Below are 16,942 nucleotides of genomic sequence, written 5' to 3'. Positions count from 1 at the left end.
ACAAGAGTGCATTTAAATAGTGGGCTGATTAAACTCAGAGACACAGGTGGAAACGATTAAGCCACAGATAATGGTCATAAAGGAGGCAAGACAAGACAGGAAGTAAAAGCACCGGAGACACAGAAGGAAAAGCAATTACTAAAATAAAAAGGCGGTGAGAATCCAAAAGATAAAGATTGTACAAGGCACTGACATTGCGAAAACACTGGGAACTCTGGGACTGTAAGATATTCGAACCCCTAAAAGACCATCACAGAATACAAAACAGGAACCAAACCCCACGAAATACTAAACAAGAACCCGATTAAAAATGAACTACTAAAAAAAACAGGGCTTTATGAATTACATAAAGCAAACAACCCACTAGTGGTGTGAATAGGTGTGACGTGCACATATAAAGAGGTTAAGTGCCAAACAAAATATAAAAAAGAAGATAGGAGTTGTTTGGATGCCTTGGTTGTTTTTTAGGCTCCTCACGTACCACTTTCTGTATATTATTAACCGAGGCACTAAAACCAGGGAAGCAATATTCAGGGAAACAACCAATTTTTATGTGCCTATGCTAATTTATAAATGTGGAAAATTCCTCCTCAGAAAACTCTTCATAAAACTGTCTCTGGAAAACTATTTGATGAAAAGGTGCACTGTGACTTTGCCTTTTCTGTCAGCGCGTGCTGTAGGCTATTATCCGTCCAAAGAGACATTCGTTTGCTGGAAATGTGACATGAAATTACCCACAATCCCCTCCTGCCTTCCCATCAGCTTGGCAGTTTCACAGGCCCCCAGAGTTGCAGCATAATTTAGGTAGGGATTTCAAGTGAAATTGTGTATACTTGTGTGTGTATCTGCATGCAAGTGTGTGTGTGAGAGCGAAGGAGTGAGAAAGCGACACGTTGTATACTCAGGTTGAAAGATTGACAGTGAATTCCACTTTCTTTTCTGAAGATAAAGAAATATAGATGAAGTCAAACAGTGCAAACCTCTTTCCGTTGATGCTTCATTTGCAAAGTCATTAGAAGGTAGTCTTAGTGTGCATGGTTTGACTGTGCGTGTAAATTCTTCAAATGGCTCATTAACTAACTATATGAACTTCACCAAAATCCCCCCTTTAATCTGTCGCTTTTTTCTAACCGTATATGACAACTTGCGGTATAATATTAGCCTTCATTTCAAAACTAATTTGCCTCTGAATATTGCCTCAAGGTTTTGCAATCATATTCGGACTCAACAACCAGACACTGATGCCTCCAAGGTGCTGCCTAGAGGCCCTTACTAATATCTTCTGGGATTTGATAGCACGAATCTATTCCTGAAGTAAGTTCGGAACACCTGGCTAAATCCCCGGACTAGAGACAGGACTCATCTACTAACCATCTGTCTGGCTACTGTGGCCAGATGTGCTGAGAACACTAGATCAGTAATGAAGGCAAAGCAAAGTGAGGAAAGATCTGGAAAAGAATATGCAAAATGCAGAAAGTGGAATAATACAAGTAGATGTGCATTATATTAAAATAAAGATGTGTTTGTAAGTTTTTTAGTCTGTGTTTGTGCTTGTTGGGGCTGCATGTTGTACTTTAGTTGACGGTGTTTGCTATCCTGGTCTTTGCCTATCCATGCTGCCACACGTAGCTCATGTTGAACACTGATTTTCTTGTAAATATAAATTCTGCCATTACTTTAGAGAGCGTATATACAGATGGGCAAACCAATCTTCTCTGATGGGCCTGCATTCATTATCCATTGTCACTGGTGATTTATGAGTCTGGCGGACCTGCGCACTGGCAGCCATATGTCTCCACATTCCTCCACACACAGGACCGTCCTATTAATGATTTTCAGATTCATCATCCAAAGGCACAATGAACACACCAAATGAACTGTTGATGATACTGACAGCACCTGGGCTTTCCCGCCTTTCACCTCCCACCTCGGCTTAACAAGCATAACTGCGGACTTTCATCCGGGGAAAGAAAAAGCTCCACAAAGCAATTTTGCTTTTCACCGAAGGGTGCTGTTGCCAAACATAGACAGAGAAATTACCCTGTAAGAGTTATCCATCAGGCCACATGGCGTAATGTTGAGAAGGAGGAAATAACATCAGGTCCAAAGATGGCCCATTAGCTGATGGGTAATCTTAATTTGCTTCCCATTGTGAGGAGTGAGTCATTATCTAGTTAGCCTCCTAATACCATGTTAACGATAAGATGCACATCATCAGCTTTCAGCACACTGAAAACCCCAACTTTATACAATCAGTTTGCCTCCCAGCCTAGTAAATGCTTATTTACCACAGGGAAAGACTAAAACCCCAAGCAATAAACAATGTTTATTGGTAATGAAGACTGATAAATGAGTAACCAGGCTTGATGCTTCAGTTTTTGAGGCCTCACTGAGGATTTCAGCAGCTTTCAGACATGAAACCTAAGAAATGACAAACAGGAAGAGAGAAGGAGGCTGGGGCATGGAAATGACAACATGTATGAAGAACAGGTTAACATTTATTGATGTATATCAGCTGATGTATATTGAGCTTTGGTCTATTAGATCCCTGTGACCCCTGGACCTATTTAAAGGGCTTGGATCTCTCCTCCTAAAGAGTATTACCCCAGGAGTGTCAAAGAGATTGCGAACCCTGGGCTTATCTTTACCCTAAAGTGGAATAAAAGGACTTAACATCCATCCTTTAAATAAGAAAGTGGTACAGAGTGCTAAAGCAGAGTTTATTTATATGCCATTTTGCTAATTGTTACTCATGCTTTATTGTAATCAATGTATAATCAAGAACCAAAAATGTAGTTTGAGTAATGGAATGATTTTGCTGCCTGACCGTTTCACCTAGATTCTGGGAGCATTGATATGACTACGGCGCGTCCTTGGCTCTGTCTGTGTGAGTGAGAGAACCAAGTCAACAGAGCGTGTGTGCATCCATGGTGAGAGACAGAGAAATCTGAGAATTTCTGACTTTACCATGTATGGTTTTGAATAAAAGAAGATATATTGAATATGCTGTGATTCATAAATACAGGGCATGTATATGTAACTGAGCTAAAAAGAAGTAATGAAAAAGAAGCAGCATGTAACTGAAGTACACAGAGTAATAATATTCATGTGTGGTTGAGCTAATGATAAAGCCTGTTGAAGGACAGCATATAAATATACAATTATGTACAGTATATGGATTAGAAAATGTAAGCATTGTAATAAATAACTGAACTTTGCCCTAGTTATTGGGTGTGAAAGGTTTTAGAGAGAGAACAACAGGGTGGATGTCACATCGGGTGTTAAGGATGGGAGGTGGGGGTAAGAAAAACATGTATAAAACACGTGTTAATGGCAGCTCTCCTCTATATCTGTACACTTGGTGAATTGCTTGGTTTTTACTTAAGTGATGAGGAACATAGACACCAAGGACCTTTTATCTATGCATCTTAAAACAACCTGAAAAAACTTAACCTTTAACCTTAACTGTTAAACGAAGAACCCACAAATTAAAGGATTTAAGCAGTGGCAAAGCATGCAGCTCAATCACATTAAAACCTTAAATTATGAGTGCCATGAGTGCACAAATCACTTCATAAATCACTAAAGATAATCAAAAGCTGCTGCTGGATGACTACGACTGATTTTGTAGAGAGAAAAACGAAGATAGTTGTCTGGCCAATCTCTATATTTCTTCTCCATCAGTGATGGTTGAAGACCGGATGAGGAAGTAGTAAGTCCACTAGGTTCTGTGACGTCCGTAATCCAACACGACAGAACGAGCACAGAAGAAAAAAATTAATCCAATTTTCATATCGCATTTGTTTGGCTATAGTTAATCCTCCCGTACTCCTCATTTTATAATCCAACTGTGAACCTTTCGTATAATCCTTTCTTCAAGATGGTTCGTCAGCTTACAGTGAGGTCTGGGGGAATAACAAGCCTTTATTACAGAAACATCACTTTTTAATACGACTCCTCCTGAGATCACATGACTCACATTTACTGTGTTTATTGAACAGTAAACTAGAATTAACTGAGAGGTGGTGAGTGTCACATTCTACTCTCTGGCTTTAGAGAGGACAGACGTATTAGCAGTGGGCGAGGTGAGCTTGGATGGATTGTTATGGTCTGCTTCAACAACCTCACTTGTTTGTGGAGCAGGAGCAGGAGCACAGGAGAGGTTACAGACAAATATCCAGAGTGGCAAGGTGAGCGGAGGCAGAGTGTGTGTAGTCCGGTAACTTCATGTGAGACTAGAGATAGACTGGAAAGAGCAAAATCCAAGCCTGCCTTGACCATAACAATTTGTATGTACAATGGTATCCTAAATGACTTCCTGTGCATAAGGTCTTATTACAATGATATTACAGAATGATGACTTTTCATTATATTGGTTAATTCTAAATTCTGCATCTCAAATAAAATTAACATTAGCACAATCACATGTGTATATATTTCTAAAAATCTGTACTCTATCAACTGTAGGGCTTGATATAATTTAAATACTCCCCAGTGGATGAGACATTGGCGATCTTAACCTCTTGCTCTTGCTCCTGAATTTTAAACAACTTATCTCCAGTTTTAATGGTACAGTATGTAAAATGGCACCACTAGATGTAAGTACTTTGCAGATTCTAGTCGTAGTTGTTGTGTGATTTCTTTGCTCTTTCAATTTAAGTGCATAATCTTAGCTAAGGTGGATGCCATAGGACAAACAACTCTGGCTGCGGTAGTGTATCTGTAGTGAGTGCAGGCTGTCAGTCCGCTGTTAACCTCAGCTGTCAATATGACTGCAGGGTCATTATGGTGGGTGTCCACATCTATTAACTCTGCAGGGCGCTGTAAAACTTTGTGAAAGGAGTTTGATACATGTTGATGAGTCAGTGAAGCTCACTTCTGTCCCACTACAGGGACACCGAGGTGAGCTCTGAACTTCTCTGTTTGCGTTTCTGTTTTTGCCTCTGTTAGCTGCTTTCATCCACTGTTAGCTGCTGTTAGTTGGCATTAGTGAAACATTTCTTTGTAGTGGGTCCAACAGTGTTGGACTCAGACACTTGTGACAATGTAATTACACTGTTTATTAGAAGGAAGTTTGGTTTTTAAGACACTTAAGTCTAACATTAGCTTGCATAATGTTAGCTTAGAACGAGCTGTTGTTATTGTTTAGCTGGCGGTTGTCGCTGTGGAATTGGATTGGATGTCTAATCTGCTGATAATAAGTGACTGTGACAATATCAGGAATAAATAAGAATGTTTATGTACATTTTAATGTATTAAGGTATTTAGGTTTGAGTCGAAGAGGAAGGGAAGGAGATGGAAATAAGGATGAGAGCGAGTAAAAAGTGAGTAGTGGTGGAGTAGGAGAAAGATACAATGAGAAGGGGATAATGAAAAAATACTCGTGCTGTCAAAATTAACGTATTAACCCAAATTAATCTGCCATCACGGTCAACGCAATTACAATTTTTAACGCAATTAACACATCTGGAGTGCAGAATGACTCAAAATCCCTGAAATGTTTCTGTCAACACATTTTGGGCAGTTTGTCCAAGTAGAGTTACCTTGGCACAAGCGCAAATGGGCAGTAGATCTGGTGGTGACAGGCAGCTGAACCAATAAACTCAGTATGGAAGATGATAAACGCTCATTGGCCCTCTCTAGGGGAGATTTGAGTATTAAAAAAATAACAAGACGGAACAGTCGACCGGCATAAGGTATTATGCACGTTGTGCAAGAAGGAATTTTCTTTTCACCAAAGCACTTTCAGCTTAAAATATCACATTGACGCAAAGCATACATTAGCTGTGGATGCTGCTAGGACTTCGACTATCGCGTCACCCAGCTTGCGACAAACCACTCACGCAGCATCGGGGACTCAGTAAGTCTACCTCGGAAATATTGACTGACATAATTGCCAAGTGGGTTGCAACAAACTGCAGACCTATTAATAATGTTGTGCTTTACATAGCTTTGGTTCCTCGTTTCAAGGACTTGAAGTGCCTCCCCAAGAGTGACAGAGAGAGAGTGGATAAATGTTTACAGAGTTTTTTGTTAACATGAATGCTCAAGAAGTTCAGTAAACGTGTTAAGTGCGTATATTTTCCCTTTTTTCTCGAGTCTGTGTGCTCATGCAAAATGAAATGCGATTAATATAGAATAAAAATGAATGATATTTAATCGTGATTAATCAAAATTAATCCACAGTAACCCTGTGATGAATCTGATTAAACATGTTAATTGTTTGACATCACTAATATATATAATATATTAGTGTCAACTTACCTATTAGTATATAGTTTTTTTTAAAAGTTGTATTGTTAAAAGATTGAAGAAAACTATTCAAATTCTCTTTGAGTTTAAGCACACATTCTTTGTGTTTATTCTGCATTTACTTCATTATATTGCATAAATGTCAGTTACAAGCTTAAATGTAATTGCAACCAGGCTATTGATCAAGTAATTGTGATTAATCGCGATTAATTACAGAAAATTGTGAGATTAATTAGTAATTTTTTTTTTTTAAATCTATTGATAGCACTAAAAAAAATACATGTACAAATTTTACTATAGTGTGGTTCATCTGGCACATTACTTCTCTGCTCTGTGGTTAGTGTTATCTGTTCTGGCAGAGAGTCCATGTCAAATAGTGGGAAGATGTGCAGTGTGACGAAGCATACTAGAGTCACACTCTGTCCCCTGTCAGCTCACTTTAGGTCACCCTCTTTCCCCCAGTGGCCTTCTGGGGCTCTATGATTACGACTAACACGGTGGGATCAGGGGAGCCATAGCTGATGTGTTTCCCTTAGTGTATTAGCAGTCTCTTGTAAGATCAGTAATACATTCACAGACATGGTTAAGTCAGCGCTTCTGTTACGCTGTAAATAACATGTTGTAAAAACTGTGCACGGAGATTAAGTTGGTTCTATTGCAAATTTAAATTTGAATAAGTTCAAATATATATATGAAATCAACAATACATACTTTTATTAAGGTGCAGACCAAATTATTCGATGACCGAAATTAAGGAATATTTCAGTCTGCTATCTGAAAAATTACCCTCATGAACAAACAACAACAAATGTGAAAACAGACACATGCTAGCCTTCTCCCTGCAGAGATGTGCTAAGATGATGGGTATGTCTTTCACTGGATCATTTACCACTCATTGATCTTATGATTATCATGCTAACTGAGTTGTCAGCTAGGGCATCAGGCATCACTGATTCAGGCATGGCGATAGAGCTAGGAGGCAGGCCTATTTATTATGCATGGTCACAATCTCTAGTTTCTTTCTCCAAAGGCTTAATTATGTGCTCAAACAAGCTCCTTTCACATAGTAACTTATACCTGTCCAGTCTTATTTAGTTCAAAAGCTGACAAATATGTGTGGTACAGTTTCTACAGACACACCAAACAGGACATTAGTTTCTGTCATGTCAGCGCTGTTGTTTATTGCTAAATCATAGGATGGATTAGTGTCTCAAAAACACAATTTATCAAAATAAATGAAAGGAAAAGCATTAAAGCTGATTTGATAGCATAAATAGCATTACTGTTTTGCCAAACTGTCAACGATGTCCATCTACCTCGAGACTCAGATGGAGAAAAATAGTTGTGAGCTGTTTTGAATACGACTACAAACAATGGTTTAATGATACTGTATCAGCCAGTCTGAGGCTCTGATTTGTTATGCCATAAATCTGCTTCTGAGTATTGAAAAAACCGAAATAAATAAAACTTCATAAATCATTTTTGCAAAAGTATTTTCACAGGTCTCCATTTGCATTGATATTCTAATCAAAATCCTTTTAGTCTGATTAGAAAATAGATATTAGTTAAGCAAGTCAAAACGTAAACCCACTCAATTTGAAAAGTGCGTTGGAGTACAGTTTAATGCACTGCTAAAGACTATTCTAGCAGCTGCCCACAACAATGAAGCATTTTTTAAGTTGTCAGCTTTTTGCGCTCATGAGCAGCAAGAAGACATGAACTTCCTAGGTAATTCATTCAAGACCGGTGTCGTTGTGGTCCTTAACTTGTGTTCTTGTTGCACTTATGAAGAAAAAGTGCAGGCTTTCTTGTGCCATGTGAAAGATATTTAGTTGTAGGCTATTCCTGAATATTGGACCACATCGTGGTTATCTGCTCTTATGAGTGCTGAACTTGTTATTTCTCATCTCATTTCTGCTTTCTATCTGATGACTAGAATGTCCAGATCATCTCACCTTACTTCAGTCTGCTGCCCGCTGTTCTTGTCCAGCTGCAGGCTGCATTGTGACACCACGGACACATAGTTCTGACTTACCGTCATAGGACTCACAGTGACTCCCACGCAATAGAAGAGGGCTGCAATTTTATGTATTTTATACCTGAAAATATCTAGACTCACTTCTTTCACTCAGTGGTTCCTCTCATCCTGGACTGTCCTACACTCAAAATTATCCCCCCAAAAATGTGATTCACAGAAATTTAATAGTCCCAAATTCCTTCAGTGCAGATTTTCCCAAAAAGTTACAAACTCATGAACTGTATATCTTTGACAGAACTTCAAAGGTGTCTAAAGTGTTTCATTTACTTCTTCATCAGTTTTAGATAAAAAATAAACTTAACCACTATCAGTCATACTACGGTGGAGCTGTAGTGTACTGTGTTTAATAAAGGGGGTATAGAGAAGAAGAAAACTAGAGCGCACCTTTATCTTTCAACACAAGGGAAGCACTTTTAACACAACTGTTAAAAACAGCCATATTAACCATATTTACTATCAAATATACATTGGTTATGCATGATTTCATGTGATAATTATCCTTAAAAATACTTAAAAGTACTTAAATACTTTAATGAAAAGACAATATTTGCCTTTTAAATGATCATCTAAGACATCTAAAGTAAAATATAGGCTACACACTTTCAGTGGCTCACATGTGGCTAACACAATACACAGTAGTAAAATGGCAACGACCCAAACTGATATTTACTAGTAAAGCCTGCCTGCAAAGCCATAATACCTGCATAAATTTGCTTTTTAGAGCACTGAGTGGGGAGCACTTCAGTTCACCTACACTGTTATTCAGACTGATCTCAAAGGCACAGAAAATACGCAACCATTACACAAGAGATGCTATGCATTGGGTGCTGAAAAAAATATTCTCTAAATATCTTGTAACAAGAGCATCCACAACTCAAGGGCATCAAATCATCCGCTAAGAGGAGAAACACCAATGAACTCAATAGTTGAAAATAATCAGGGAATCTGGGGAGGACAGACAGAAATAAAAACCCAGGACACTGAAGAGAACAGCCATTCAAATTAAGACAGCGAGTAATAAAGGAAGACGTAAATGCAACACTAAAAATGTACGAGACAAGGGAACAAAGGGGAACAGGCATAAACAGAATGAGGCAACACAAGGAAACAAAGTGAAGATGAAGACAACAACTACCAATTATAAAAGCAACCATTAGAGACTAAGTTAGAGTAGGAAGTAACAAGTAAATACTGAAAAACAAGGGCTTAATATCACCACAAAATAACCCAGAAATAAAATCAGTATATGAAAAAAAAGTATATGAAACATAAAACCTGAACAGGAACTGAAACTATATCTAAATATCTAAATTAAGAATTCAAAACAGGAAACGAGAAACAAATAACAAATACACGCCTCTTGCCAGCAATTAGTTACCTGAGGTACCTGGATAAATCTTTTTTTCACTTTTTTCACAGACCTTTTTTTTTTTTTTTTTTTTTAGGATGTCCAAATTTTTCTTTACGAAAACCGTTTTCCTGAGCTGTTGCCCTGCTGCTTGCAACAAGTGTGGCAGGAGTGGCTCAGGATGTAGAGAAAGTAAATTACTAATTGGTAGGTTTGTGGTTCAATAAGTGCCTCGTCTAGTCTGCATGTTAAAGTATGCTTTGGGCTAGATACTGAACCCCGAGTTGCCCCTGATGCATCCACCGTGAAGTGTGTGTGAATGTCAGGTTAAAAGAGCTTAGAGATTGAAAAAGTCTTTGAGGTCAAATGTCTGTGTAGGGCAGGGGTGGGCAACTCCAGGCCTCGAGGGCCGGTGTCCCTGCAGGTTTTAGATGTGTCCTTGAACCGACACAGCTGATTTAAATGGCTAAATTAGCTCCTGTAGTTCTCCAGAGGCCTGGTAACGAACTAATCTTGTGATTCAGGTGTGTTGACCCAAGGTGAGATCTAAAACCTGCAGAACACCGTACCTCGGGGCCTGGAATTGAAATGTGACTTATTGGGATCAACTGACGCAAGACGTGAGTGGGCATTGAGGCACGTGGGAAGGGAGCTCAAAATTGAAATATAGGTGGCAGACAGACATGGTGTCGTAAGCCACCCCCTCTGTTCAAAGACGATCGTTCACATTGGAGATAGATGGCTTCTTTTACTCCTCCGTTAAAACTGTCTTCTCTGTCCAAAATGTGAACATTGACATCCTCGACAGAGTGACCTTTATCCTATAGAGGCAGATGTACAGCTGAGTCTTGTGCACTCAGTGTCTACAGCACAGTCAACAAATGGCAAACTATTATCCTTTGTATCTTTCCGGTGAACTTTATGTTTCTATCCACTGAGTTGATGTGAACAGTAAAGGCTTCTACTTTTTGAGATTTTAAAAAAATGCTCTGGGTACTCAAATAGAGTAATAAGATGCTATATAACTACAAATCTGTTTGTCATTTACAGCACTCTGGGGCCTTACCAAACCTATTGTGCCTAATGTACTATTAAAACCTGACCGAAATAAATTTAAAATCACTAGAATGGGCAAGGAGATAGGGTGAAGAGGTAGGTTGTTACAAGCACCTGGGGTGTAGTGCAGACCAATACTGTTTGAAAAATAGCTCGTCTGGCTGCAGCTCATTTCTGTGTTTCCTTTTAATCACACTGCAAAAAAACATTTCAAATGATTCACTCCAGTTCATGAGTTGGCGACTCTTTTCAGGGAACTAGTTTCTTTTTTTCTTTTGCTACCATCATGTTTTGTTACCAGCAGCTGATCATTGATGTGAGACCTCGCTGACCATGCCCTCTCCAAAATGCTGTGCTTCAAGACCTACAATAAATTAATTCATATTTATTTCCAGAGTGGTGCAGCGACCATGACATTCTTTTTTCAGTTGTGATGGTCCATAGCTCTTTTGTCAATACTAGTTGTGAGATTTTTCTTCTGCTTCCTTCTTTTCAGGTCCTGATCAATGGCCCCTCTGACCTCAGACAAAGGGGCAGTGTTGGGAGAGCAATCTCAGGGATGGAAAACACATGAGAGCAGGAAGTAGAGCATGTGAAACAAGAAAACAAGGTTAAGCAACAAAAAGCAGCAGGAAATGAGAGACATAGTTCAGACTGTGTTTGTTCAAAACCTCCCCTTTAGAGCTGCGTAACCTCTGAAGAATAGTTGAGGTGCACCATTTGTCACTTTCTCATAGCAAAGGAGGTTTTAATAGAGCAATTTAGTTCTTGTCCTTGCAGCTGCAGAATGTCCTCTATATTGAGCAGAAGCTCTTGGAAAACAATGTCCTTCCTTTCCTTTTTCATCCTCCTCAAAATCAGTAGCATCTTAAAAAAAGGAGACCAAAAATGCGAAAGACCTTAACAATTTGGACACTAGTGAGTGTTTCCTACAAGGCTGGGTCGTAGTGAATATTGTGAGCTCTTGGTCCTGTCATAACAGTCACCAGGTTCAGAGGGACGGGATGAGATCCTCTTTCAAACACACACGCAACCACAGAGTTACAGCGTGAAAGTACTACCACAGTAAAATGTTGTTTGATTTTCTGTGTAAGAAAAAAGATTGAAATTCAGGTCCCAGGCGGGTCTGTGACTCAAAGTGGAGCTGCAGGTAACAGATGGGATTTACTGACGAGGGAAACATCTCTATCAGCCAAGTCCAAGGTCGATAAACGTAGTGTCTACCTGTGAAGAGCTGTCAATCTTTTCTGAGCATGACAAATGGCGTCTCATCTATATAGACCTGCAGAATTTGACATATTCCTGCAACATTTCATGACAGAGTACATATACGAACACCAGTATTTGGTCAGCGTTGTGCACCACACACAACTCAATCACTCATTTCCCCCCCTTTTTTTGTTTTTCTGTGACACACCATCCTTTTTGTTTTCCATTATGGCACAACAGCTTTGTTTCCCTTTTACATGTTCACATCGCAATCTGTCCAGCTGACACTGATCAATGGCAGCGGCAGTGTAACAGACCGCAAGAACAACAGGGGTATTGACAGCAAGAATGGATTTTACAGAAAGCGAGTGACTACAGTAACACGGTGACTGATTGTGGTGAGAACTTGTCAAAGCAAATGACTTACTTCTTCCATTCCTCATTTTACGTCACCTACCACCCTTTCTTTCTTTCTGATTAACAGTAAGGTTCTCAAACTGAATGCAACGCCCGAGTATCATAAATGGAGGCTGGGATTCTAGTCGCTTATATTCCATCAACTTGTGCCTATAAATTAAAAGATTCTTTGCAGTCGAGCAACAGCGAACAAAGGTTTGGTGCCATTACTTTAAATAACTCTAGATAGGCGTGTAATGAGATAATTCTTTGTCAGACAAAGAATAGCCTTGTCAAACTTCACACACAAAGCTGCATTTATTAAACCAGAGCTTTTAAAAATCCAACTAAGGAAGCTTCCAGCCACTGAAGCACGAATTTCAAAAGCAACCATTCATTTTATTCAGTCAGAAGTTCATACACTGCCCAAAACTATTAAAGGGACACGCACTAAATCAGGGTATCGCATCAAGTCAATTAAATGTCTGGGATATTGATCTGGTTGGTTAAGTAAGAGAGGAGGTTGTTAATCAGTTGTTAAACTACTTTTTGTATTAATGAAATTAACAATGAGACATCAAAAACACGAATGGTTTTAAAAGTGTGGGCCACTGACATTTTTTTCCCTTCTCATCTTTTTTGACTGTTGTGATAGTGTCACTACTAGTAGCACGAGGCAATACCTGGAAACTACAGTGGTCCAGCTCCTCCAGGATGACACAGCAAATGCATGCCAATGCCAGAGGGTTTGCTGTGTCTTCCTGACATAAAAGCATTACAGGAGACTTTTATTTTAGGAACACTGAACAGAAGATCCTTAACCCGTCAGCAGGATTAATATCTGCTCTTTTGTGCATGAAGGAACAGGAAGAGCAGTGCCAGAACTCTGCACAATCACCTTCAGCAGGCCACTGGTTTGAATGTCTCTGACCAAACAATCAGAGACATTTGGCCCAACATCCTCCAGTGTGCCAGAGTATGTCAGTTGCCAGCACAGTGGAGCTTGATTTGCATTTACCATGGAACACCAGAATTATCAGGTCTACCACTGGCATCCAGTGGTTCACCCGGAGCACACGTGACAGATGCGAAAGTGTCTGGAGAAGCTGTAGAGAACATTATGCTGTTTGTAACATCGTTCAGCATGGCCGGTTTGATAGTGGTTTCAGCGATGGTCTGGGGAGGGATATACATGAAACGATGCACAGACCTCTACAGGCAAAGCAACAGCACCCTGACTGCTATTAGGCATTAAAATGACATCTTCCTACATTTGTTGAAACGTATAGACAATGGGTTCCTTTGTCAATATGCAGGCAGTTCCTGGAGGAGGAAGGCATTGATACCAATGACTGGCGGTCACCTGACCTAAATCCAATAGAACACCTCTGGGACTTCATGTTTCTGCTCAATCCGACATCGCCAGGTTGCACGTCAGACTGTCCAAGAGCTCAGTGATGCCCTGGTCCAGATCTGGCAGGAGATCTCCAGGACACCATCCAGTGTCTCATTAGGAACATGCCCTAACATTGTCAGTCATGCACAGAAGCACACGGGGTCTGTGCAAACTACATTGTACCCCCCCCTTCCCACAGCTGTGCATTTGTTGTGATGTGTTATAACTCTGAACATGACTTGGTTCATTTCATTCTGCATGAACTGAACTTTGAGCTGGCTTTTGCAAAGTGTGAACTTGACAAACACTTCTGTCTGCATCTGCCAGGGTTGTTGGACTTCTGCCTGGGGGAAAGTGAATACCAAATTTTTCATTGCTGGATTTTTCTCAAGAAAATGGAGCCCAGACCATGCAAATGATGGACTAGGAATATATTAAGTAAATTTACTAGGGGTACCCACACTGATGCAATGAATATAAATCATTTGTGGCTCTATGCGTGTGTGACTTGTAGGCTTTCTTGGACATTTGGAACAGCTTTTCCTCTTCATGGTGAGTGAACATTCAACCTAATAGAACTGCACTGAAAATGAATCGTGTATTTTTTCAAAGGACAAAGTTCATATTCAAAATATAAGAACCAAAGTATTATTGGAAAAGAACAACTTCAGCTTATTTCTACTTGATAATAACATTTATATTTAAATATGGAAAATAACTGTGCTCATCATATCTAAAAAACACAAAAGCAAGAAGCAGGAGACTTTTAATTATCCCTTTTAAGATATGGTATGAGTGTCTGGCACGTTACTGAAAACAGCCTTGTTATAAATCTTTGGAAAGTGACAAACATTTGTCTTTGAATGTAGAACTTCAGTACTGTGCAAAAATCTGAAAACTTACACATGAGCATGGTGTGTAAAGTGTCCTTAAAAAATTGGAGGAAACTGGACAAGAAGAATACAAAAGAAGAAGTTGCAGAGAAACAGGGAAAAATCAAGCAAAGACCTGACAAGACTTTCTGATTTTGATCCACCGTATTTTCCAACACCATCTCAAAAATGTCTAATCACTATCACTATCTGTCAATGACTGATAAAGATCTCTGTCTGAATGATCATAATCAACCATGGATTGGCCTTTCTAGAAGGAACAGTGCAACTCCATCAACACTCTCAACATAAACATTGAACCTATAGTGCTCTTTCTCAGCAGGAAGCCATATTTCTGCCTGCTGATTGCGTCTCAATTTAGCTTCAACAACTCTTTCCCATCCACAACACCCAAAATGGGGGTGCCCATGGACGGTGTGGCTCAGTGCTCTGTATCATAGTTTTTGTTTGGAAGTGTGTGTTAATTTTGCTTCTGATCCTATTTACCTTTTGCCATGCAAACATCCACAGTTGGATATATACATCTTTTTAAAATTATAAAATGTTATAGTTTTTCTTAGTTTGTACTATTCAAGATTGATATTTGGGTTATCAGTTTGAGTGAATTGGTGATCATAAATGGAAGTTATTCAACTAATTGTGAACTCTGAAGTGCCTCAAAGGAACTGTCTTGACTGTCTCATGTACTTATTTTGTATAGTTTTTATTAATTATTTTCTCTTAGCATTAAAAAAGCTTTGACTCAATTGTATGCTGATTATACTTCAATAACATCAATTTTTAAAAATATACTTTAAAGGAGGATTTCTTTAGATTCAGTACTTTTTGGTGTATATGGGTTTTTAATAACTATTTATCGTGGCGATCGTGGCTCAAGAGTTGGGAAGGTTGCCGGTTCGAGCCCCGGCTCGGACAGTCTCGGTCATTGTGTCCTTGGGCAAGACACTTCACCTACCGCCTACTGGTGTTGGCCAGAAGGGGCGATGGCGCAATATGGCAGCCTCGCTTCTGTCAGTCTGCCCCAGGGCAGCTGTGGCTACAACTGTAGCTTGCCTCCACCAGTGTGTGAATGTGTGTGTGAATGGGTGGATTACTGGGTGTGTAAAGCGCTTTGGGGGGACTAGTAAAAGCGCTATACAAATATAGACCATTTACCATATTTCACTATAAGTTGCGACATTTATGTGTTAGAATGTGATAGATTTAGTCTGCTCTGTCATCTTCTTTGCATAATTTGAACCATGTCAGTTATAGTTATTTTAAAACCATGTCGTGACAAGGAGCATAGTGCATCAAAACTCACCAGAAACCAGTATGATCAAACATCTGCAGGATTTGCCCAAACAAACCAAGACCCCAACTCTGTTACCAGCATCCTGGAGCAAACCCCTGACTGACCTGAATGTATCCTTGTGGATTCAAGTTGTTTTGACCGCACATTAAGTGGGTAGTTTTAATGCTGTGGCTGATATCAGTGTATTTGACCAGAGGCGTAAACTGTGCCTGCACTCCATCAGTACTGCGTCTCAAGTCATGGATTGCCCGTTTCAAAATTCACAATGAATTAGAACTATTGAATTGATCTGAAACAGCCTGATTTCGAGCTGTTACAGAGTATTGAATTTAACACTTAATCTTTTCCAGTTTAATTTCTTTTTTACCAGTGGCACATCTCAGGTCATTGAGAAAATTACAGGATCAGTCTATAGTCTTTAATATCTGTCTACAGTTTAGGTGGATGTTTTATAACTTGCTGCAGGGGTGTGTTGTGAAAGTTGTCTGAAGTTCTGATTTTGATCCTGCCGGCATTACAAGAGATATCGGGGTAATTTCTCTCTTTGATACACTGCTGGGATTCAGCGTCCATGCAAACAATGATGGGATTCAGTCTTCACAGCTGGTATGATCATTTCAAAGTACCTGAGCGCAGCTAAGATATTTTGTTTTCATCTTACAGGCATTTCTCCTATTTCAGAATGTGGCGTTTTCTCCAACTAATTAGATTTCACCAGTGAAAGTCTTCGATGTGTAGAAAACTTCAGTTTTGGCTGTTAAAAGTGAAAATATTATAATGTGTGTCCAATTAGTTTAAATACGGGCCCATCCGCTGATTTGCCTGGCCTTTTGAAGCTGTGGGGGGTATACTTAAGATTAACTGTATCCTTTAATGCTTAAATCAAGTTTACAAGGTTAAAACTGTGTTGGTGCTAATTATTTTTCACAGTTTAGCATCATATAGTAAATCCTTTTTTATTTAGTTTACATACTGAACATGAATGCTGAGGACTGCACTGAAGTACAAAGTGTACTCTGTTAGATTTTAATTGAAGCCAGTGAACGCTATCCACCTTTTA

The sequence above is a fragment of the Neolamprologus multifasciatus genome, chromosome 15 (genome assembly GCF_963576455.1).
Source record: "Neolamprologus multifasciatus chromosome 15, fNeoMul1.2, whole genome shotgun sequence".
Taxonomy (NCBI): domain Eukaryota; kingdom Metazoa; phylum Chordata; class Actinopteri; order Cichliformes; family Cichlidae; genus Neolamprologus; species Neolamprologus multifasciatus.
The sequence above is the reverse complement of the archived record's forward strand: the minus strand, read 5'-3'. Positions refer to the sequence as shown.